Raw genomic sequence first — 24971 nt, 5'->3', positions numbered from 1 at the left:
TAAATAAAATTTTTACTAATTAGTTTGAACAGGGTGAAAAAAGACCATTTTATCTTCTCTTAAGACTATTCTTAGCACACAAAACCAAGAAGTTTAGGGTGAGAAATCTCATCATAATTGGCCAAATTGTTTAGTAGGCAAAAACACAGTTGTTTTACAATTAATACATTATTGTATTTTGAAAATTGAATTGAAATTGTAAAACAACTTAAACCACATTATAGAAGTGACCTTGTGCTCAATCTAATATGCATACCTTTTTTCTTTCTTTTTTTAATTTGCTAACCTAAAGGTCGGTCAGTCTCTGGCAGATTTATTATGCATTGAAGAAACAAGAGGCATTTTGCTTCTTTCAGGAATAACTTTGTTCAAGCACCGTGATTAGTGAATATTTCTTTTGTTCATTGATCCATTAGTTCATGCAACCTTAACTTCCAGCCCTCTGGGATCTGAACTGCGGCTAATGTTAAGTTTATTCTCAAATTGCTTCTTTAAAAGCCTATTCTAGGTAGTTTCTAATTAGACACCCCCAGATGGTATGAATCAAGCAGCTGTAATCCCAGCTGGGAACAAGTGTGAAGGAAATGCTCAACTTTTTTTTCCTTTTTCTTAGCTTTTTTTTCCTCTATAACAACTTTCAATATTCTCACAATTTCACAGGCTTTTGAATACTGTAAAACATTAGATCGTATGCTCTGGAATACTAATAAGATATCTTGTTCTAGCAGTAGAAAGGCAGGTTATGGATGTAATGAGCCATTTGGACTTCTGAATGACCCAGCCAAAAGCTGTTTCATTAGAAAATCTGCCTAGGTATTAACATTAACTTCAAGACCATCGTATACACTTAAGGCTCAAGATCTTTTGGCACATATCCGTTTTTTCCAGCTCTCCACAATCTTCCCAAATCCTTCTAAAACTCCTTTTAGGCCAATGGTATGTGATGGATGTGATTCAGTAATCCACTAATTTGGGCCTATCTTACCAATATACAGCTCATTTGAGACATTTTTATTAAAAATGATAATATTAACTATTCAAACCATAATTATCAAGAACGTCACATGTTCCTTATAGTGTACAAAGTTGTTGATCCACACATTATTTTATTAATCCTAACAATTGTATTTTGTATTCTTTTTATATACTTATATTGTGCTATATTTTTATTCTACAGATGAAGAAACTAAAGTTTGGAGAAGTAATACAATGTCCAAGAAGCAGACAACAAGAAACATAGTAGAGCTGGAAGTTATTATCTTAATAATAATGACCAACATTTGTTGAGTATTTATAAGGAGTTAGAAAGTTTGCTAAATTCTCAATAAATAAGTTATATTCAGTGCAGCCCTATTGTGTATCAGCCTAGCCAGGATATTTTGACATAGGATAAGTATTAACTAGAAGGGATAATGGGGAATGGTTGTAAACCAAGATTGTCCCTGGCAAACCTGGTTTTTGTAGCACTATGATTCCATTTTATATATAAACATATAATCACTCTCTACATTTTAAGTTTATATTTGGTAATAATTAAGAAAACATTTCTCATCAATCGTGTCTAACAAGCAGTGGTGCTGCTGATATGGCATGAATCAAGCATTTAAAGATTGCAACATTGTTACCACTTGGAACTAATCTTTTTCAAGATCCATTTTCTTGCTCCCAACACAAGCATTCAGCACTTTCACAGCTCACTGAAGCCAGTCCTCCTTCTCCACTCTTCACTTATGAAATTAGTGATTTGAGACCCTGTCTCTACCAAATCATAAATATTGCCCACATTTAATAGCTAACTGGTAAAATGGAGTTTCTGATCATATTAACTAATGCCAAAATATCAGTGAATTGAATTGTATTGCTCTTAAGAAAACCATTCAGTATTCGAACTGAATGATCCAGAGTAGGATTTCAGAAAGGCATTTGAGGCCATGGGATTTTACGGTAGTATTATCAGTCATCTTTGCCCATAAAGACATATCCAGATATCAAATCTTAATGACCTGAAATTGTTCAGTATTCTTGTCTTTCAAATACACTTTATCAGTGTGAAAAGCTGATTATAAGACTAATTTACGTTTGTATTGCAATATTCCCTACTTACCACCATTAGAAAAATAATGAGTCTAACTCCTTGACTGCCCCAGATAAGCCCAGGGGAAGAGCAGTGAAGTAAAGGAGATAGTGAAGTTAAGTCTGAATGAATTAAGAGCTAGATAAGAGGAGAAAAAGTGAGAAAAAGAAAGAAAAGGTATAATGGTTTAGAGTTAGTAGTTAATTCTAATCTCCCCATTCCCTCCCTTCTTCAAAGTTCTCAGTAACATGCCATGTGCTACCTTGGCTAGTTGGAGAATAAGATGCATGCCATGCAAAGAGAGCTATCCTAATGTATCATATTCTTCCCAATCATAGATTTTGCATGCAATTATTGTATCACTATATCTTATATCACTGTCTTGGAAACGAAAATATTTTATCTCCATATATCTGAAAAGTCTCTTATAACTAGGAGAGAGAAAAGAGAAATAAACAATTTTTACAAATTAAAACTACACTTTGTTTTGTAGTTTTTCAAACTTAAAGAACCTTCTTTCATTTCATGACCACAATGACACCTGCCTGATTTCATGTGTTTGATGTTGACTGGGAAATCAAAATATAGAATACGTCTATACAGCTCAATTTTGAATACATGATTGGCTTCCAATTCTCCCTTTTTTCCCCAGGAATGCTCTTATTACTACACATCTTTTTCTCCCTTCCATCCTGAAAACTGCAGGGAAGATGAATTATGGCTGATCCAGTGTCATCCACACTATCATTTATGGATGAGCAAAGAAGGAAGAAGGAAAAAGCAAGAATAATTAAAGAACTAAGAATATGTGTTCTACTTTTAGAGAAAGAAGGCTAAAACTGAAAGTACAAATATCACGCATCATTCAAAAATACAAAACAGAATACAGAGTTTGCCATTTCCTCAATTAGTCCAAAGACTAGTTAAATTAATTGAAAAGATAAAATTCTATTAGTATTAATGAGCATTAATAAGTATTTATTAGCAAGGAAATAAACTATGCCAGGAATAAATATGTAAGGCTCAAGTGATAAATAGGATACAAATATTTTTTTTAAAAACTTCTTGATAGAATTTAAAAAGACATGAGCATACATTTTTAAAGAAGAGTGCCACAAATGGCCAATTAACTCTCATCCTCATATAGCATTGTGTATTTTCTGCTTGCATCTCCCATTCTCCTTCTGTTCCTGACATTTTTCAGAGTGCTCTTTGGAGCATGCAATCCATTATAAGCAAAATCCTGAATTTCTTCAATTTCTTCTCTTTATCTTCTTCTGCGCTTCTTGCTCTATCCAACATTGGAGTCTTCCCTGAGAACATTTCTTTCCTCTGGATTTTTGTCAAGTGAAGGTTTATTTTTCTCCCACGGTCTGTGCACTAGAAACCCTGGAGATGAGAACAAGTGTTTCATCGTCGTTATTGTCAATTCCGGATCATTTTTCTTCTGTCTTCACTAAAACCCCTCAGAATACTTGAAACACTGCCCTAAAATCCATTTTTAGTCTCTTTCCAGTAATGTCCATCATAATGCTTTATTTTGATATCATTAAGGTTGATTAATGGTCATAGTTGTAGTCAAGTGTTTTCATCATCATTCTTATTACCAATAATGATGGATTCCATAATCTCAATTTCAAGCATCCAAAATCTTTTCAGTTCTTTCCCTCTAGTAACCCTATCCTAATACTTAATCCCCTGACATAAACACACACTAGGAACTATTATTGATTTATTATAGTATTTTTCACTTTTAATATTCCTTATCCATTGCTTTATATCTTTTCTTACCCATCTTAAACTTTATAGTTAATTGTTATTATCATTCCCTTGCATACAACTTTAAATTCTTCACCCCTTAATCACAAAATGATATCCCAACCCTGGTTAAATCCAGTTTTCTGCCTACTCGACACCTACCATCATGGCTATGTAATGTAGCTGGAGGAAATAAACAGTCATGCTGACTTTTCTGCCATGACCACAAACTGCAAGTGTTCCCATATGCTGCTGGGTTGTCCCCTTAGATTTCCTTCATCCATTTAGTCCATTAGTAGCCTAGAGTATCTTTTATATATCTTATGCTATTTCCTCAAACCTCCAACAACTCCTCCCCCATGCTTTCTCTAAACTGATGTCCTACTTCATTTTTATAGAGAAAATAAAAGCAAACAAATAAGAACATCTTCCCATCACTTCTGTCACTGTACCCACATCTGTAGACACACACTTTGTCTTTACTCCTGCTACTACAGGTGTAAGCCAAACCCTTCACTTATTTATTATTTTTCACTTATGTTTACTTGTTCAAAGACATCATTCAAATAAGATCTCTCTTCCCTCCTGCCTCTCCCATGGAACTAGGGATATCAAATCCTGCTGTAAGGGGGTTACTTAATTTAGGGGGATTGATAAAATGCTTTTTGTTTATAGTCCTTTCCCCAAGAGTTCTTTTGACCTATTTCCCAAGACACAAGTCTGATACATTCATAGGTGCCAATGAGATTAGTGGTTGAAAAGGCATCGCCTAGATGTTCTGAAAACCAAATTAAGATTCTTTGGTTCTAGTCAACAAGTCAACATAACTCCTGAAAATGTCCACCAACATTTAGAAGATGAAGAAGGTCATCTTGTTTGTGTAAACCTCATCTGTAGAATTTAAGCCGAGTCACTAATTATGTCATTGAATTGCTCAGGGCAGCCCAAAGTAGGACAGTCTGATTCCCAGGGCACTCGAACACTATCCCAAGGTCAGTGGATAGCTTATGAAATTCAATTGCATTTTTCAGTTATGGTCTGCCAGAAAACCTATAGCTTCCCGAGCAAAAATATGCACAACACATCAAAGTGTCTGACATATGATTTTTTTTTCAAATAAAGGTTACAGATCAATCTGAACTTTCAAGTGAGATGAAAGATTCTAACATCTAAAGAAAGATGACAAGATGTGTATTTTCATGACAAAATATAATTTAAAACCTCTTCAGATCCTCCCCCACAAGATGCTAGAAATCTTTTTTTTTTTTACCAAAAGTATATTATTGGAGTCATAATTCATATCCAAAAAAATGAAATAGAAAGTAGAATATAACAGTATGCTTTCAAGTGACCTGTGCCCACCTCCTGGCCTGTTTTTGCTACAGTTGTGGAGCACATTGTGTGCACATACTCACTCTTACCAATTAAATATTATTTTGGAACAACATCCAGTAACATAAAAGGTATCAGTTATTGTATATGTGTAACAGTACTTACTAATTACAGTTCTTATGCCGACAGTTAGTTGAAGGACTGTAAAAATTATCCAGAGAAAAGACTAAGTAAAAAAGATCCAAATTAGTTACAATGAATAAATACGTGGAATTATTTCTTATAAAAGATAGTGTCACTTTACATGGTTTGGCAGTAGCTTCAATTAAAATGAAACATCTTTTAGTTTTGAACCTACGCAGCACATTATCAAAAAAAATTCATGAGCTTTGATGAAAAAGCACTCATAGCCTGAATACAAGAGTCACTGAGTCAATAGGATAGGCTCAAGTCACAGCACACCAGCATGATATTGTCAACCATAATTAGAGGCTTATCTCATTTTCTGTTCTTTCACTTAAGTGACAGTGGGTCTATTTAGTGAAATGTTTCAGAAATATAATGATTTAGAGAGGACTTGAACAGCAGTTTCCTTTAGAGCCACTGTTGCATATATTCATGGATTTTCTCAAATTGTCTTTTTTCACAAGGGAGAAAGCTGTAAAATGGATTGTGAATTGTAGGATGACTCCACATATACTAAAGCAATGTGGATTTGGCCTCAGGAGCATTCAGAATTTGATCTTCCAATCTTTGCTGCTGTAACAATGCTGTAACCTGTTCTTGTTTTTCTTTTTTCTGTTTGTTTTTGTTTTCTCTCTCTCTCTTTTTGTTTTTTTGCGCTTTGTTTTCCACTTTGTCATGTAGAGAAAAGCATAGTTTAGTGCTTTTTTCTGGCAAAACTATGAAATGGTGAATATGAAATTTCAAATAATACAGTTACTCTAGTATCATTGAAAAACTCTGAGAGTAGATAGCTTCAGTAAAGTCTACATAAAAAGTGGCTACATTTGAATAATTCTGGATAGTAAGTGTTCAAAGCAAAATTTTCATACTGGTCTCAAACTTTAGCCACATAAGAATAAGTTGTCCAACAGTAATATGACATAAAAGAAGCTGTCTTCCAGCTTTCTGAAATAATCACAAAAAAATAGAATAAGGATTAAGAACAATAGTGGGGCAAATGGAACAAAGCTGTTGCTGCTAGTTTAAATTTTGAATTAGTTTCAATGAATAAATACGTGGAATTATTTCTTAAAACAGATAGTGTTACTTTACATGACATGGCAGTAGCTTCAATTAAAATTAAACATCTTTTAGTTTTGAACTAGAAATTTTACTAGAATTTAGGATTGGAAGTGGTAAAGAAACAGAGAACAATTGAATGCGTCATCTTCAACTTCATTCATTTTTACTACCTTACTGTTTCTCCCACATTGCATGGAAAGAAAGAACATGGTATCTGTAATTTAACTTTCAATTTTACTATTTCAAATGTTTGAATCAGAAATAACATTAGTAGAGTTATTACAGTTTGAGCATTGATTGCTTTAAGTGGGAAAAGTAAATTAGCACAGAGAGGAAGGAGACAGTCCACTAATTCGTCTCCGGCAATCTACAGCTCTTAACTTTCTCTGCTATGAAGACAGTATACATCCAATTTGTCATAATTGCTAGTAGTATACCTGCATGTTCCAATAATCAGCCATGAGTCTTCAGTTCTGCAGAAGGGAAATTTTGATTCACTCCCTTCCATGGTAGTTAAAAAAGAAAAAAAATACAAAACTGAGAGAAATACTTTCATAGAAAACAAAAAGCATTGTAATGGCTAAAAATTATACCAAAATCTATATGCCTTGTATATACCTCTTTGAAGCATACCCAAAGCTTATGAAAAATTAATAGAATTATCAATTGTTAACATACAAAGATTTATAGGCATGCATATGCTAGATAGACTGCTATATTTTCTCTATGGAATCACTAACAGAAACTCAAAACAATATTGCTAATAGAAGACATAGGGAGCACCCAGAAATATAATAACTGTCTTAAAGTATTTGAAGGGTTGGAAGGAAGATTATACTATTTAATTTTGTTTTGAGGGACAAAGCAAGGTCTATTAGGAGAACTTGGAGAAAGCTATTATCTGAGAGTGAGTGGGGTTGGGTTGTATATTGGGGAAAGATCTCAATGTAGTGTAATTAATATCTAACACTGAGAAGGGTTCAATAAAAGTTAATTATATATTTGTGATTATATATGTGTACAGATATATGAATGAGAGAGAAAAAGAAAGATTAACTTATTTATGTGTTATACAAATGTTAGAGACTGCTTCTCAAAAATCTTCACGAATTCTGGCATTGGGTAGAAATTTGATTTAGACTGTTTGGAATGTCCCTTCCAATCTCAAAATTTTCTAATTCATAGGTATATAGCTATTTATAACTTATCTAAACTAATCACTACTATTGTTAAGTTTTTGGAACTCCAGTGTGATCAAGGTTCTAGTCTAGGTGTTTTAAAATTGAGCCTTGAAATTTAACATCTGTATGGTATGAATTAGAAGTTAAAAACTATGTAGCAATAAAAACAACAAGAAAAATTTTAAAGTGGCAAAGCTGAAATTACAAAATATCCTCTTTGCTTAAATATGTGTTTGAACTGACCTCTTGGATAGCGTGTATGTATATATATATATGTGTGTGTTCATATATATTTATATATACATATATATTCTATAGATTATATATATTCTAGATGTATACTTTTTATTCTTTTGTTTATTATAAGCCTGGTTTAAGTCAAAGAGGAAAATTTGACATTGATAAATATTGGAAGGATAATTAATTAATAGACTTGTATTGGTAGAGAAGGAGATATTAATTTGGTAGAAGAATATAAGCAATGTTTTCCATTCCTTTATGCTCTCTGGAAGCATATAAGTGGATTGTAAAAAAGAAAGACAAGGGGAGAGAGTAGATTGCAGACAGTTTTTCAGCATATGAAGATAGGATATGGCCATAGCATTTACACTTTTTTCTGGTAAACCAATATCTCTGTTCACATATTCATGTCTGTTTGAACCTTGTAGGTGATATCAATCAATTAGAATTATGTTTCCTAATAGCGTCCTATCATCTACTTTTACCTGAAAAGTTTCTTGCAAGGGAGAATTGACTTCATGCATTATTAGGAACTCTTGACTTCATATTATATATTATGGAGTTAGAGACAAGCCTATTCATCTGCATCTTCAATATAATTTTTGATAAGCAGATGTAGGTTTGATGACCCACAATTCAGCATTTCTAGGAGAGAAATAATTTTAGACTCTTAGAAACAAGGTTCACCTGAACTTATTATAAATGAGATTTCTTATTTTTTCTGAAAGTCATCGTGTTGCATAAACTGATTTTTTGGTTCTCAGACGCCTCTTATACTCTGAAATTCTATGATAATCTTCTATGAATAAAGGGTGAAATATATAAATAAATACTTCTAAAGACTTTTTAGTTTGTTGATAATATTTGCTCTAGGAGTTGTGTAAGCTATTTCAGAACTATGGGCAAATTATATGAAATCAGTGGTTACTCAGGGAGTGGAAATCAGAGACTTTTCTGTCCTATTTGACCAAGTTGTACCCTCAGGGTATAAAAGTTACTGTTACTATAATCAGTCAGGCAGGTACCTATGGCATGAAACCATTTGTAGATTTCCCTTTCTGTTTAGAAATAATTTGAAATTTTGCCAGTGAGTAAGGTAGTCTGAGGCAGTGCAGAGAAGTGGGCTTGTTAAAATTAGCAGATGACAAAGGAAGGAAAAGCTAGCAATTTTTCACATCTAAACATTTTGAATGGTCTTCCAGCTCTCTTCTTGATGGTTCTGAGGTTTCAGAGATAGAGTTTGTTCATTTCAAAGTTAGCAGAATGAACAAATAGAACTTCATACTGCACAGAGGAAAATCCATAGTGGCAGATTATTTGCCATCATATCTAAAAAAGAAAATGGCATGAGAGAACAGAAAGATCTGTCTTTCTTTTTCATCTGGTGATTGGACCGACCCCAGTAAACTTTGCTGTGACTCACAGAAGCTGCTTTCACTAATTCAGAAAGGAGTTGCATGCACGGATGGGATGGAGGAGATGCAGAACCATCCTTGATAAACATGTATTGAAACTGTGTCAAATATATAGACAAATGCTAAGTGTGTGTGTGTGTGTATCATTTATGATTTTAAGCTTAAAAATTTAGGATAGTGTCATTCAAAGTCATAATTCTGTTCTTCTGAAATGTGAGGTATCATGACTTGTGGCTTTTTCATTTCTTTTCTTTATTCCTCACATTTCCTAAGAATGAAGTCTTCAACAAATTCATTGATCAACTTTATGGCTCTCAAGGACAGAAACAGAAAAGAGATGACAATTTTAATGCTTTAGAGAAAAAGGTTTTTCTGTATGTAACTGCTTTCTAAAATGTGAGCAGCAGATGTAGAATTAGGAAAAATCTTTAGTTTGCAAGCATCTGCTGCAGAGGAGGTTTTCTTTTACTGAAGCAAATTTGACTATCTAAACATTCGTGATTCTTCTTTCTTTGCCTCATTCCTGTTTTATCCAGCTACTTTCCTAAATGCTTTTGGATTTTTGAAGGCTCAGAAAAATGAAGTAAAATTGTAGGAGAGAATACACTGCACACGCTCAAACTTGTGACAACAGCATGCTAACATGTCGCATGGTTTCTCTGAATAGCTTCTTATACCAAGTCACAAAATGGCTTTATTGACTTTGGGGCTTATTGATAGGAAATTTCAGAGCTTTTAAAAGTAACCCAAATTCCTCTAAAGCTTCTGATGGAGCTAAGATATGTGACTTAAAAGCAAGCCACTCTTTCTCTGTCAACCTCCTTCTATTTATTGTAATTGATAAAATGTTTTAGACTGATGTTCCATCAAGGCTGGGGCACTTGCCTGCCTTATTCACAGATGTGTTTCAATTGTCTAAAACAGTACCTAGACGTCGTTGGTCTTAAACAATAATTTTTATAGGAATTGATAAATGAAAGAACAAATGGGTGGATGAATGAATGTCTTTCACAATGATATGAAAGTTTTTCAAGTCAACGTATGATATATCTATCAATAATTATATCTCAAAAATAATATACTATTACCAAAAGGGAATGAGAAACAAAATAAAATGAACTATATTCAGTATTTTCACATTTACTTCTTACCAAAAAGTTATGAAGATATTTACCTTAATATCATCACTTAGAGCGTTAACATACTGGTGGCTATAGAAATTTTTCTTTCCTTACATATTTGAAGGGAATTTATTCAGAAGCCCTAACTTTAAAACTCTGTGACTAACTCTGACAATGAGAATGTTTGTCAATGCTTAATCCTCATGGGGCAGGCTTCTAATGATCTTGAAATAGAAATACAATATTAATTAAATTTTTATTGCATCTAAATGATTGCCTACAGATAGTGTTGACTTTTAGATTTAATAAATTATGTATTTATCAGTCTGTTTCTCTGTGAAACCGGCCATTTTGCTGCTCTTGCAAAGAGAGTGGTGACATCTAGTGGTCAGAATAAATACTGCAAATGACTGAGGATTGGGGACCCTTGAAAATTTAAGGGTAGATTGTATAAACCAGACAATTTTGGTGAGAGAAGCAAGGAAAAATTTGCATGAAACAAAGGTGTAAATAGGCAGTTTATGAATAATGGCATTTCTTGAGTGGAACTGAAGCATTAACAACATTAACAATGTTTGTTTTTGTATGCAATAAAATAAAGTTTAAATAGCAAAGCAGGCAAGAAAAATACAGAATAGGTTTACAACTACATTGTCTATTCACATCTTTGTTTTGGTAAATAATATTTTATAATCTAATCAATTTCCTATGTAAATGTGATCAAACATTTTAATATAACCAGTAGCAAGAGCAAAGCGAATGAGGAAAATGGCGCTGCTGTGTGAAACATCATTATCTGGTAAATGAAAACCATTTAAAATAGAATTACCCTTACATTTGGAAGTAAATAAGCTTTGACCAAGCAACTAGATTTTTTTTTAGTTTTAAATACTTTGAGACTTCTTTTTTTAATAGACTATAACTTTTCAATTAAATATGATTTTAATATAGTCATTGCAGTTATTAATCAATTTGTATTTATAGCAGTTATGTACTGGTTTTACGGTATCAGTGAGATTTGAAATTTAGAAGGAGTAATAAGGTAAAATTTGCATTATTAGTAGGCAATAAGCTGAAAATTTTAGTTTTCAAACATCTAATTTAGGTGAACTTCTGTCTGTATCAGTTTGTAAAACTGAGAAGTATATAGAATATATGTTAGATGTGTCAATAACAAATGAAGAAATAAGAATTGAACTTATAAAAAAGTTTAATCTGGATAGCTATGTACTTCTTATCTGAATTGCAATAAATGACAATATGATGGTATAATTTATACCAAAAATATTTTTAATTCTTTGTTGGAAAAATGGATTTTTAAACACAAATGTGCTTTGAAATGGAATAACCTAACTGTAATATCTAGATAGGAATTGCCTTATCAAGAAATTGAAATTACTTTAAATCCCAGTATTCACTTAAATGCATATAAGAAACTAGACTAAATAAAACCAAGTTTTCCAGTATGTAGTGATGGGTGACTAATATTACAGTAACATTTTCAAATGGTAATTTTATAAGTATTTTAAAGGACAGTGAAATATTTGGACAATCTTTAAAAATAACATTGTATATAAGTATTATATTTATTTTCATATATATAAATATATCTAAAGATATTAAAGGAGCATTTCTAATAAAAAAATTATGATTTTCATATAGAGCTAAAAGGAACATATGCTAAAGATTTTGTCTCATTTTTGAAGAGGCAACCGGTAAGATGTTACAACTGGTATAAAGAAGAAAGCAAAGAAGCAAATTTATGTGCAGCAAAGTTATAATAAGATGAATTTGAAAATCTGGTCTTTCCACAGGGAAATAATCAATTGCATTACACCAGCCATAATGAATTTGCATTTCTATGGACAATAAATATTTGCCTTATTATTAGTTTTCTGTAAATTAACTGTTATTTCTACAGCTTAAAATAGCATGGCCAGATAATTTCATAACTTACGGGGTGTTGAAGGCTCCAGTATTTCATTGAAAGGACATTTAGTGATCTATTTTGCCTATTCCAAAGCATAATTTTTTTTCTTACAAAGTACACTCTTTAGTTTTATCACATAAAAATAAATAAAGATATACTAGACAAGATTTGTTTTCCCTTAGTGTCTGCCACTGAAAGTAATTTCAATTTACAGGTATAAAAATAACCATACACAAGAACTCTATGAATATCTAATAATATAACAGAAACATCTTGAAATTGTCAAAGAAAGATTAAATAATTTTAAGTAGTCATTTTTACATAATGGCCAATTCAGAGCTGTAGGTAGCTTGCAAATGTAACTTTAATCAAATGATTTTTATTGTTTATTGTTTATTTTCCTGCTTTAATAGTGAAAAAAGAAAACAGTCCTCTACTTTTCTAATGTGAAGATTATTGCATTGATTTAAGTAACAATAAAAATGCTGCTATGACCAATGAGCATCTGCAGCAAAGTGCATAGTAAAATTAAAACATCAAACAGAAATATTTATAAGCTCTTTCTCATTAAATCCCAACATTTGAAATAGAATTGCCTCTTTCCTTTTAAAACTAAACTTCAGATACAAACTATGTAGAACAACAAGAAGCCCTATCCTTTTTTCCATTACAGTTGAAAAAGAAGGTAGACATTGATAATAGCTTTGGAAAGTTTTATTCATTATTTCCTTGGATTATTTGTTTCAGCCAATGAAGATCTAAAATATTGGAACCAAATCAAGAACTCAAATAAGACTTCCGGCATATAACATATTGGTAAATTATCACAGATTATAGAACATGCTTAGCTTGTTTGTATTTTTCCCACTTTGGGAAGGGATAGATGTTCTGAACAGAGAATTTAGTTCTTATGATGAGAATGTGTATGTTCTATAAAGTGCTCTGATAACAGCTAAGCCAGGATCTTGACTCTCTCAATTAGAAATAATCTCACGCGTAAATTGCCATGTTGCTTACATTATGTCTCTCTCAGAACACCATTTTCACTTAGTATTATATTTTCTCCATTATCCATGAGAAATCTTGTTGAGGGCAGCTTGGTTGGGATTGTTGGAAGGAAGTCCATGTGGGTTTGTAGTTACACAAATCTGCATCTCAGTCTTGTTTTTGCTCTTACTAGTTCTATGCCTTGAAAAAATTATGTAAGCTCACCAAACTCAATTTCTTCATATGTAAAATATGCTTAAAATAACTTTCTCACATTAGTTCATTAGATAAGATAATATTTTCAAGCTAACTGACACACTGACATACTGGTTTTAAATAGTAGATACCAAAAAATAAAAATAAAAAAGAGTGTTTCCTTTCCAGAGAGTTTAACTTTCTATTGAGTATAGCAGGGGCTCAACATATGTTTATTGAATATGTAGAGAAAAAATAATAACACACATAGGTTTTTAGTTGGAATGGACCCCTGTTACAAAAGACAGATAAATAGGAGAAAAACATACAGAAATTTATTAACACATGTATTTTGTATATACATGGGAAACACACAAAGAACGAGTAGTTCTCAAAGAAGTAGCTTTGAATTCCAGTTTATATAGCATCTTCACCAAAAAATAGCAAATTTTTAGAGAGGTGACAAGACAAAGGAAAAGGACTTTAAGTCTTTCTGGACAATGACTTGGGGGAAGGCAAATAATTGGCAGATAATGGCCAGGTAGTAAAGTTTGTTAATTTAGATTCCTCTGATGCCTTTGCCAGGCCAATAAGAGTCTAAAATTGTCTTCAGTGTTAACATTTGTTTTCATATTAAATGGTCTTATGTGTTTTGTCAAAGAAGAGATGGAGGGTGGGCAGAGAATGGTGCCTCACACCTGTAATCCTAGCACTTCGGGAGGCTGAGGCAGGAGCACCACTTGAGACCAGGAGCTCAAGACCAGCCTGAGCAAGAGCAAGACCCCATCTCTATAAAAAAATAGAAAAATTAGCCAGGCATGATAGCATGCACCTGTAGTCCCACATACTCAGGCAACTTAAGCAGGAAGATCACTTGAGCCCAGGAGTCTGAGGTTGCAGTGAGCTATGATAACACCTCTGCACTCCAGCTTGGGCAACAGAGCAAGACCCTGTCTCAATAAATAAATAAATAAATAAATAAATAAATAAATAAATAAATAAATAAATAAATAAATAAAATAAGAGAAGATGAATAAATTCAGAGTTTTCCAGAATGAATTGTCCTGCCTTCAGCTGATTTGGCTATTTAACTAGACTAGCTAATCAAGCAGATTCTGGATTATATAATAGAGAAAGAATGAGGAGTTTTCTCTGAGACTGTTTAGCTGCAATACAATAAAAGGGTAGGATGAGAAACTATATATTAACCATTACTTTCAGTTTAAAACCACAATCACTTTTTTTCTTAAGCTCTTCAAACATTATATTTCCACAAGAAATGTCTAAATCGAAGGCACAGGTCTATGTTTATATTTACTCACCTATTTGCTTTCATTTTTTTCTTCCTCTAATAAATTCGTATATTTAAAATATGTTAGAGGTAAGTTTAGAAAGTGATAAGGGAATATTAAGTAATATTCTGTTAAATACTATTTCAAGTCCAATTTCTTTTTTAAATTCTATTATTAATGATATCAATATTAAGACTATCTAAAAATTATATAACTCTTTAAGGGAAAAATTACTTCAAGTGGAACAAATGAGTTTTGCATATATAATTACTTTTTACAAAAGGAAGAATTAAAGATCTAAATAATTTATTTTTCATTCTATAGTGACTCAGAAAAACTCCTGTTAATAGTTTCTAAGCAGGTTATAATGAGCCTTAAGATTCTTTCCAAAAGTCTAAGACCATTTCAAAAAATCAGAAATTTGATATTAAGGGAAAGTATTCTGTGTCATACTTGAATAGATTCTCATCCTTACATGATGACTCAGGAAAGAATTGTGCATTAAGGAGGAAATGAAAATGTGGCATTTATAGAACATCTTAGATTGTATAAAAATGAAAAGACATGCATACATTTAAAACATTTTAATCATCAAAACTTTATCCTTTTACAAATAAACACTGACCAAATTTATTTTCTTGTGATCTCTTTGGAATTTCAAAGTAATGACACATGTGCCTTTTCTGGGCAAGGAAAATTCAAGGGAGGTCACATAGTATGCGAAAGTAAACAAGATTCTGTCTGGGGACTTAATTCACTACTTTTGCTTCAACAACTCTTATAAATTTTGTTCAGAATCAAAGTCCTGCTTTTGTTAGACTGGCTTATTGTAGAAGTCAATTAATATATTTTTAACATAAATTGCATTTATAAAATATTTCACACATATTAATTAGAAGTCAAGTGGCACTGTTTCTTACTTCAAGAGTATAGTTTCTTAGTGCTATGTTGGGCCCTTTCCATGTCAGAAAGGAATACCTTACTTGTCATACATAATATTGGTAAATCCTCAACATGCACCAAGGCATTATTGCTTTCACTCTCAGTCTTCTGAGATGACATAGGTACTATCAATTCCTCTTTATAGAAAGTCCACATGGAAGTGGGCTTCTGAAATAAGAAAACTGAGGTGGAGTCCCTGAGTCCTTTTGCTTTTCTCTTCAACGAGGTATGTATTGTTTATCTTCAGGATATACAATGCAATGTGAGAGGATGCCAAAAAAGTCTATATCTCATAAGGTTGAAAGTCATAAGAGTAATCAAATTTAGGCAGGAATAATGGGTGATAAGATTGACGAACAGACAACAATTTACAGGAACACAGAGAAGAGCCCATTGTATAAATCAAGGTTTCCACAGAAACATAGTAGCAGGACATACATATTCTATATTATATATATGTATGTGTACATATCCAGAGAGAGAGAGAGTGAGAGAGAGAGAGAAGAGATTATTTTAAGGAAATGGCTTATGTGATTATGGGGCTGGGCAAGTCTGAAATCTGTAGGGTAGATCAAGAGACTGAGAACTCAGGTGTTGCTTCAGGCAGAATTTCTTTCCCTTTAGTAAACCTCCATTTTCATTCCTATGAATTTCAATTGATTAGATGAAGTCACTCACATTATTAAAGAAAATTGCCTTTACTTAAAGTGAACTGGCATGGGTAGGCCAGTGTGGAGAGAATGAACAAAGACATAAAACTGAAAAGGCAGGTTAATTCAGCCTGGGAAGGGCCTGAAAAGTCATTGTGTTTCCTAAGAGCAAGTAGCCATGGGAGATTTTCAGCAAGACGTAGCATAATTAGATTTGTCTTTTGAAAAGATTAATCTGATCTTATCATAGCATAGGTTGAACAAAAGACTAGATATTAGTAGAGATTGGGGCCAAAGGTTATATTTACATTTTCACGAGAAATTTTGTGTGGCAGAATAACAATTAATGGTTATTAGTAGTATGGAGAGAAGGAGGAGGTGAGTATGAAGGGGAAAAAAACCCCCAAATGCAAGAATTGAACTGCCATGTTCTGTCCCACTAAATACGAAGAAAGGCAAAGATAATTGTTGGGATTTTCTAAAGGAATATAATGAATAACCCTCTCTCATGACCTGTCTTTTGGGCCAGTTTAGAAACAAGAGTAAGACATTTAGAGATCAAAATGCCACACCACTTATAATAGGACTTAGTACTGGAGACTGTCGATTCTATCTGCCCATAGGGAGGATTGTGAATATGAAATCCTAGGTGTAGACACATTTATCCATCAGAAGTAATGGGCTGGTCACATCTTCTGCTGTCCTCCCTCCTTCCCCCAGGATACCAAGCTTATCAGTAGAGGAGCAGAAACTCACGTCTTACCTGGGGTGGGGAAACTGAGTAAGGAAGAGAGGTATGGTGGGAAGTCATGTTCAAGGAAACATCAAAAGCAAGAAAGACACGGTTCACCCATCCCCACCCCTGTGATATGTGACAGTCTCATTACAGTATGAGTTATTTCATGGTGTTCCACAGCTGTTTAATTTTCTTTTACATTTTAATTTTACTTTTATTTTTAACGTGTGTGTGTATGTATGTGTGTGTGTGTACATTTGTGTGTAAAAAAGAAGTGGGCAAAATAGGTTAGGAGATAAAAAGCAGAAATAAAGGACCCAGGAGAAGGGGGTAGAAACCAAAAACTAATTTCTATTCAAGTAATTTCTATTCACAAAAATATATAAATTTAAACTGCAAAGTATGCTTTACTACTTGATAATAAAAAGGCCATTGTCTTCACGACACAAATGAATCTGATTCATACTTGCATATTTATTTATTCATCTATCTATTCAATAAATATTTTTGAACATCTAAGAATGCCAGGCATGAGTGGCAATGGACCTTGAAACAAATAATAATAACTACAACAACATGCCAATAATTCCCTGGCCCAGAATTTACAACTATATAAGTATTCTATGTACAAGGAATTACAGTACTGCTTGCTAGACAAGGCATACATCCACATAAATATAATTACTTTTTGTCTCCTATAAACTTAGCAGTTAGTATTACAGTGTCTGGTGACTAGGAAGTTAAGGCGAGTTTCATGTTTATTAAATGAGTTGCACTCAGGAAGGTCAAAATTATAAAAAAAAGTTTTATCTGTTTCTACCCATGGTCTTCACTGAAACATTCTTTTTGCCTTTGGATTAAAATTTCAATAGACTAGGTGAATCCCATCTCTGTGGTATTCCAGAGATTCCCATTGTCAAAACCTTATTTTCATTTGATTTCAAATCTTCCTCTTTCTTGAAGATTAGGGCTTATTGGAAGCCAGCTTTGTGGAAGTAGGAAGAATATAATTAGTTTCTTCCCTCTTCCTCACACCATCTAACCCCCCTCCTCTTCCCCTCATAACTGACAGTTGTTTCTGCTCCCTGTCTCCACTCCTGACTCCAGCTGGACTTTGGGTGGTGGGTGGATTGAGGAGAAAGGGAAAAGTTTTACAGGAGCATATAACTGTAACCTTGTTTGACTCTCTCTGGGTGCAGCTAACACAAAGTCCAAGTAATGTCTCTTTTCTTTGGGCACTTCTGTGGGCTGCTGGGAGGTACCCTGCTGGAGGTATTGACTCAATTTCCTGGCCCAGGCAATACTTTATTTTGTTAGCATTTGCTTTTATGGGTTCCACTCACACAGTCCGTCTCTGTGGATTTTTAATGGTCTGTAGACATACCTTTGAAATGAAATCACTTTCAAAACAGCTGATGAATAGCTCCACTTAAGGACACCCACAACTGAATGCGGTCGGTACCTTTACTCTGAAATTAGTAGAAAGAAAGATGCCTCCTGCTGTACTTATCCGCCCTCTCCTTCTCACACTAGGCCCCCTTTTTTGGCCCTCCCTCCTTTTAACATTTTTCAGATGTGGTTCAAATACTGATCCCTCTGAACCCCAAGCTCTCCAATACACTAGGCATCTTTCCCTAGAATTCCAAAGCCCTTCATTTGTCGTGAGGGTCAGGGGAAGAGGAATAGAAGAGCCAGCATGCGACACCAGTGGTCTCTGATCTGGCTGCACACAGGAGTCACCTGAGAGCCTAAAAAACTGCCAACGCCTGTGCTCCACCCCCAGGTATTGGGATGTCATGTTTCAAGTATGGCCTGGGCACCATTAATAATTCTAGGGTATAATCAAGTTTGACATCTGCTGCTTTAAAGTCACCCTTTCCTTCAGCATCTCCAAGAATACTTTGTTTTTCGATCACCTGGGGGGGCTGTTGAGCCATCAGTGGCAGAGTGGTTTTAGATCACCCTCTGGGCAGGTGGTTGAAGATCTTTATATATGTGAGGAGTTTGACACCTTTTATTTTTCAGCTTTAGGACTTCAGTCTAAACATTGAGAAAGAAGTAGTTCCATTTAAAATGATTCAGTGTAAGGGCCTATTGAAGTGACCTGCCTGAATGTGGAGCTGATGGATAGCATTAAGAGTCATGTAAGTCCCTTGGAAAAACACAAGGAGGTTGCTTAACAATTTTCCAGTCCATTTCCTTTCTGTGTCTCATTTTGTTTTCATTCTAAAAGCACATCATCTCCCTGATCTTAAATGTCATATTCACCTTACCTACTATTTACTAGGATCTAAAAACTGTCAAAACTGACCATCTCAAAATCACACAATTTGATTCCTAATTTTCTTTTGGAATATCTAGCAAATTTGTATCCATGTTTTTGGAAATAGTGTCTCTTCCTTGCTCTTCTGACTTTTATGATGAGAACTGCAAAAAAAAAAAACTGCTCAAATTAATTCCTCTTTATAAGCCTCTGAGTTTTCTTAAGCAATGGTTTGTCATGATTTTGCAACTGGGATAGTTAAAATACTTCTACTCAAGTAACATTACCATCATATTTCAAGCAATTTAATACAATCACAGAAGTCACAAACTTTTCCATGTGAAAACCAAAAAAAACCAAAAAAACAAAAAACAAAAAAAATACAACACAGGAATTTTGAGGTAGAAGCTTGAAAATAAAACATAAATGTTCTGTAGGTGATGATTAATATTTGGTGAATTACATAGCATTTTATATAAAATAATTTGGCTTTTATTTTTTAAACTGTGGAGTGATTGTAATCAAAAGACTAAGCACATACATGTTTCCCCTCAAAAAATACAAGCATAGGCCGGGGGTGGTGACTCACATCTGTAATCCTAGCACTCTGGGAGACCGAGGCAGGAAGATAGCTCAATGTCAGGAGTTCGAAACCAGCCTGAGCAAGAGTGAGACCCTGTCTCTACTAAAAATAGAAAGAAATTAGCCACACAACAAAAAATATATTGAAAAAATTAGCTGGGCATGGTGGCGCATGCCTGTAGTCCCAGCTACTCGGGAGGCTGAGGCAGGAGGATTGCTTGAGCAATAGTAGTTTGAGGATGCTATGAGCCAGGCTGATGCCACAGCACTCTAGCCCAGGCAACAGAGCAAGACTCTGTCTCAAAAAAAAAAAAAAAAAAAAAAAAAAAAGCATAACTGAATGCTTTTGGTGTAGCATAGTAAGTTATGTCAAGGTTAAAATGTTGTGTATTTCTAGTTTATATTTGTCATTTTATTAATTTTCATAAGAAGACTCTCCATGAATATAAGTTCTGGATGACTTTAACTATGTTTAGAATTCTGTGTATTCTCATATCAAGAGCTTCTTCAACATAATGCATAAAAGCTGTTAGTTATGGTATTGTAGAATCATTTCATATAGTAGTTTCCTACCTTTTAGCAATCTATTATAACTAAACCTTAAGCAAAAGTCAACTAGTGATTGATAATAAGAATTCCAATAAGTAATTTAAAATAGGCAATGAGTATGACCTCTAATTTATAGGCTGAGAATGATTTTATTTTTATAGGATGTATTGGGGTTTGTTACTACTTCTTCATACTACAAATTATGTCCTGAATTTAATGAAAAACTCAGGGTTTCTCTAAGAACTATGTAAACTAAGATAAATAATGCAATGTCGGTGAATGAAAAGAAAGAGTTCCTATCTCTGTCTGGGGCCTTTTTAAGAAAGTAAATTTAATACTTTCATAGAAGGAAGACAGCACATATGTTATTTTTATTTCTTGTAAATTAACTTTGCAAAATAATTTCTTTGAAACACTACAAGGCTTATCATTAGGCAGTTTCACTTAACAAGGCTAAAGCCTTCAAAAAATATCCCTAGAGAGCATTTTGGTTCCAGAGACAGAAGTTGCTAATTGGATTTGGATTGTTGAGTCCTCTAGCTCCCTTAGCCTTTGGGATGTGAGTTACTGAGGAGTCTGGAAGGGCAAACATGTGAGGATTATCAATCATGTCTCCCTAGCACAGAAAAGGGGATGGATTTCGTTGTGGAAAAACCTTACTGAGAGGTTTATGTAATGAGGTTTCTTGGAGTGGTGGGGTCTGTGTTTCGGTCTGTCCATAATCTCAGCATTCTCCCCTCCTTCTTTTGATTATAAAAAAATTCAGTCCTGCCTTTCCCTTGGTAACTACCTACCCTTCATTGTTTTTTTTCACTTTGCATCAGCTCCTAAGGCAAAACAAATTTATTTGGCCAATCCACTGTATTCAGACACATCATGTGATCCATGCTAAACTAACCCTAGCCAATGAGTTTCAAATCTTGGGTTTATGTGGGAGTTATCTTCACAAGAAAGGACACTTTCTTACTTCTAAAGTGGATGAGAGGCCAAGTGTGGTGGCTCATGCCTAAAACCCTAGAACTCTGGGAGGCCGAGGCACGAGGATCGTTTGAGCTCAGAAGTTCGAGACCAGCCTGAGCAAGAGTGAGACTCCATCTCTGCTAAAAAAAAATAGAAATAAATTATCTGGACAACTAAAATATACATATACGTACACACACACACACACAAATTAGCCGGGCATGGTGGCACATGCCTGTAGTCCCAGCTACTCGGGAAGCTGAGGCAGAAGTATCTCGTGAGCCCAAGAGTTTGAGCTAGCTGTGAGCTAGGCTGACACCATAGCACTTTAGCCCAGGCAACAGAGTGAGACTCTGTCTCAAAAAAAATAAAATAAAAATAAATAAAGTGGCCAAGAGAAAACATGCACACCTGGAGCTGCTAGCAGGTGGGTTATCACTGTCTAAGAAATAAGGCACCACAGATGAAAACAGAGCACTGAGATAGAAAGCCTGAGTCCTGATGACATTCCTGGAACCTCTGGGTTTGATGTGCTTGAAGCCAGATTGTTCCTAACTTTTTAGTTATGTGAATCATTAATTAAGTTCATTTCGCTTTTTAGATAATTTGAATTGATTTTCTATCACTTGTATCCGGAAATGTTCTGAATAATACATGTAGGATGCTCTATCTGCAAATACATACACATTTTACACATGGCAACTTATTTAGATAAGTGGTAGCCTGGGTGTTAAATGGGGAATAACTGCTAAGTACACTCCTTTAGATGGTAAAATAGCAGAGAAGCATATAGATGTTTCTCAACTGGAACAATCTAGTTCTGTGTCAAATAACAGGTATTTTCCCTCTGTGACCAGGGAAATTTCCCTTTGACCTCCATAGCATTGGAATTCCATACCAACCAAGCACCTCTTGATATGGAGGGGTTAAGGATAAATATATTTAAGGTATTGATTCCTAGGTCCCAGTCTATTATGACATTATTGTCAATGAGTGACAAAATGTGAAAATACCAGGAAAAAGCTCTAATTTTTTTCATACAGCTAAATTGTCCTTTATTCTGAGATTTTTTCTTGCCAGTTTTTGGTTTCACACATGTCTCTCTAAGGAGATAAACCTATGATTGTAGTAAATTTTTGTAGTGTTTGCTTTGTTAAATGTCTTTATTCATGAAAATAAAACAGTGACAACCATATTATTAGTTTTTTATTAGTATTTTTGTTATTATTGTTATGAAAATAAAGAAATGTTGGAGAAATTCATAGTTGTGAGAACCAGTGTTTTATTATACCTGAATATTCACTTTGCAATTCTAATTGTATTAAATAATATCTCAGAACTCTAGATTTCTCACTACTGAACAATGCAAAATTTTGAGCTAAGTACAAAGTTTACAAAATTCTCCTTTTCTCTTTTTTTTTTTGATGATAGTTCAGATTTACCTGTATGCTCCTCAGCATTGGCTACCGCCAGGGCTTTGAAATAATCCCTAGCATGGTGCATGTCCTACGGGCATTAAACAAATGAGTCACCAACAAAAGTGTGATACAGTCACAGAGGTATGAATGGGGGCTTCAGCATTGTGAACAATTACTACTGAGATACTGCAAATCTCATATTCAATAGACAGAGGAATAGAGGACCTTACAGTAATGGCATAAAGGCTTCTTTGGAAACTTGGGCTGTGGTGATGTTCAGACAGGTGCAGTCTAAATTATTAAACAGTGGAAGGGGAGCTTTTCCTTACTGTCCTTATTTGGTCTGCTTATTATGAAAGGAGAACAGGAAAATAACAGGTGCAAGCAAGAAAGGAAAGATGATACTGAAATCCTGAGAAAACTAGTAAATCCCAGAAATCTTGGAAAACCCAAATAAATAAACTTTTTCTGACACCCTCATGTATATCCTACTCCTAATTTGGGGAAAATCTCATAAGCAGTTACATTAAGTGGGCAAACAACCAGCAAACACCAAAATCTGATTGAAAATGCAATAAAGAAAAATAATAGCCTTTTAGGGGGGATTTATCAATCATAGAGGAAGAAAAGAGAATATCACTGTATTGAATATTAGCACCCTTACCCGATTCTTGCCCTTTGTTATGTGATTTTGCCAGTCCTCCTACTATACTCAGAAGGTGCTTCTTTCCTTTTTGATTTTGGGCTTAATGATGTGACTGATTTCCTTTAGCCAAGAGATACTAAGAGACATGACACAAATGGAGGCTTGAAATTTGTATGTTCCGTTGGGGGTTTTTATTTTTATGCTTCTGTAAATGCCTTTAAGAGAACTCCTGCCAGATAATGAAGATATTTATTATCAACTTCATCCTCACAATGAAGAAAAATAGATGAGACATTAGCCCAGCCCAGAGGAGGCAGCCAAGCACAACTGGACTCACAGATTGAAACACAGCCTCTCAGAACAATCCAGTTTAAGTCCGTAGGGCCACTAGCAGGAGAAAAATTGCCTCTAATGGTTTGCAAATGAGTTTTGGCATATTTGTTACACAGCACCATTATGACAATAGCAGCTACAATTGCTATCACAGAACTTCCTAAGACTTTGTTTTGAATTCTGTCTCTCTCCAAATCCCCAATTGCTCTGGCAGTTGCAATAATCTGACTTCTCTTTCTCTATTGCATCATGATATGATTCCACTCTGTTATACAACTGCCTCTTTGTTAAGTAAAATATCTGAAAACTCTTTTAGTTTTGCAGATTTTTATCACTTCCTTTCCTCAACCCAAATAAACCAAGGGCCACCATCAGAGCTGCACAATAAAACAGTTCACTTTCTCAACAAGTCAGGGTAGGGGATAAGGAACAGTAATAAGTTTTCACTTAACTGGATCAGTTCCAGTGTACTGGGCACTCTTCTGAGCTTAATACATGTACAAACTCACTTGAATCAGAACGCCCCTATTATTATAACCATTTTATAACACAGAAGACTGAGGTTTAGTGAGGAAATAATAGCATTCTCGGTATTCAAAGCATCAGGGTAGAATATGTCTGGGCAGATAAATCTTCCATTTTCTGGAAGGAGGAGATGCTGGAATCCGCTACTGAAATGTGAAAATGAAATTCCAAGTTAGGCAGAGCAACAGAAGTTTTATCCTGAATCCTATTTGTACCAATATCCTGCCCTAGAGGCCTTGGGTGGTTGTAGGATTTTGGTAAGGAAGTATGCAAGTGGGTTTTCTTTGATTAGCACCTGGGAGAGAGCTGGGGCAGGAACTCCCAGATACAGAGTAATCACATCTTACTTTCAACTTCAAATTGGTTGCAGCAATCATAGGCTCGTCTGCGACTATTTCCATCAGGCTTACATTGCGTGATACAGATTATCCCAGTGCCCACCTGCAGTCCCCTCCCTTCCCCAACATAGGAGCAAATTATATTTTATGTGCTTGCTTTGCAGTTTCACAGATAGTCCCCACTTAAATCCCACCCAGTGCTTTTAAGATTAGGGAGAAAATTATCCCCTGTTCTCCTTTCCTTTCCTAACTGGGT

General features: G+C 34.3%; 1 protein-coding gene across 4 annotated transcripts in view; it reads left to right on the top strand.

Annotated features, from left to right (window-relative positions):
• Positions 1 to 24971, top strand: part of CDH12 (cadherin 12) — a 947374-nt gene that overhangs the window by 787213 nt on the left and 135190 nt on the right. The window lies entirely within an intron of this gene.

This window comes from Microcebus murinus, chromosome 11 (genome assembly GCF_040939455.1).
Source record: "Microcebus murinus isolate Inina chromosome 11, M.murinus_Inina_mat1.0, whole genome shotgun sequence".
Classification (NCBI taxonomy): Eukaryota; Metazoa; Chordata; class Mammalia; order Primates; family Cheirogaleidae; genus Microcebus; species Microcebus murinus.
The sequence above is the reverse complement of the archived record's forward strand: the minus strand, read 5'-3'. Positions and strand labels throughout refer to the sequence as shown.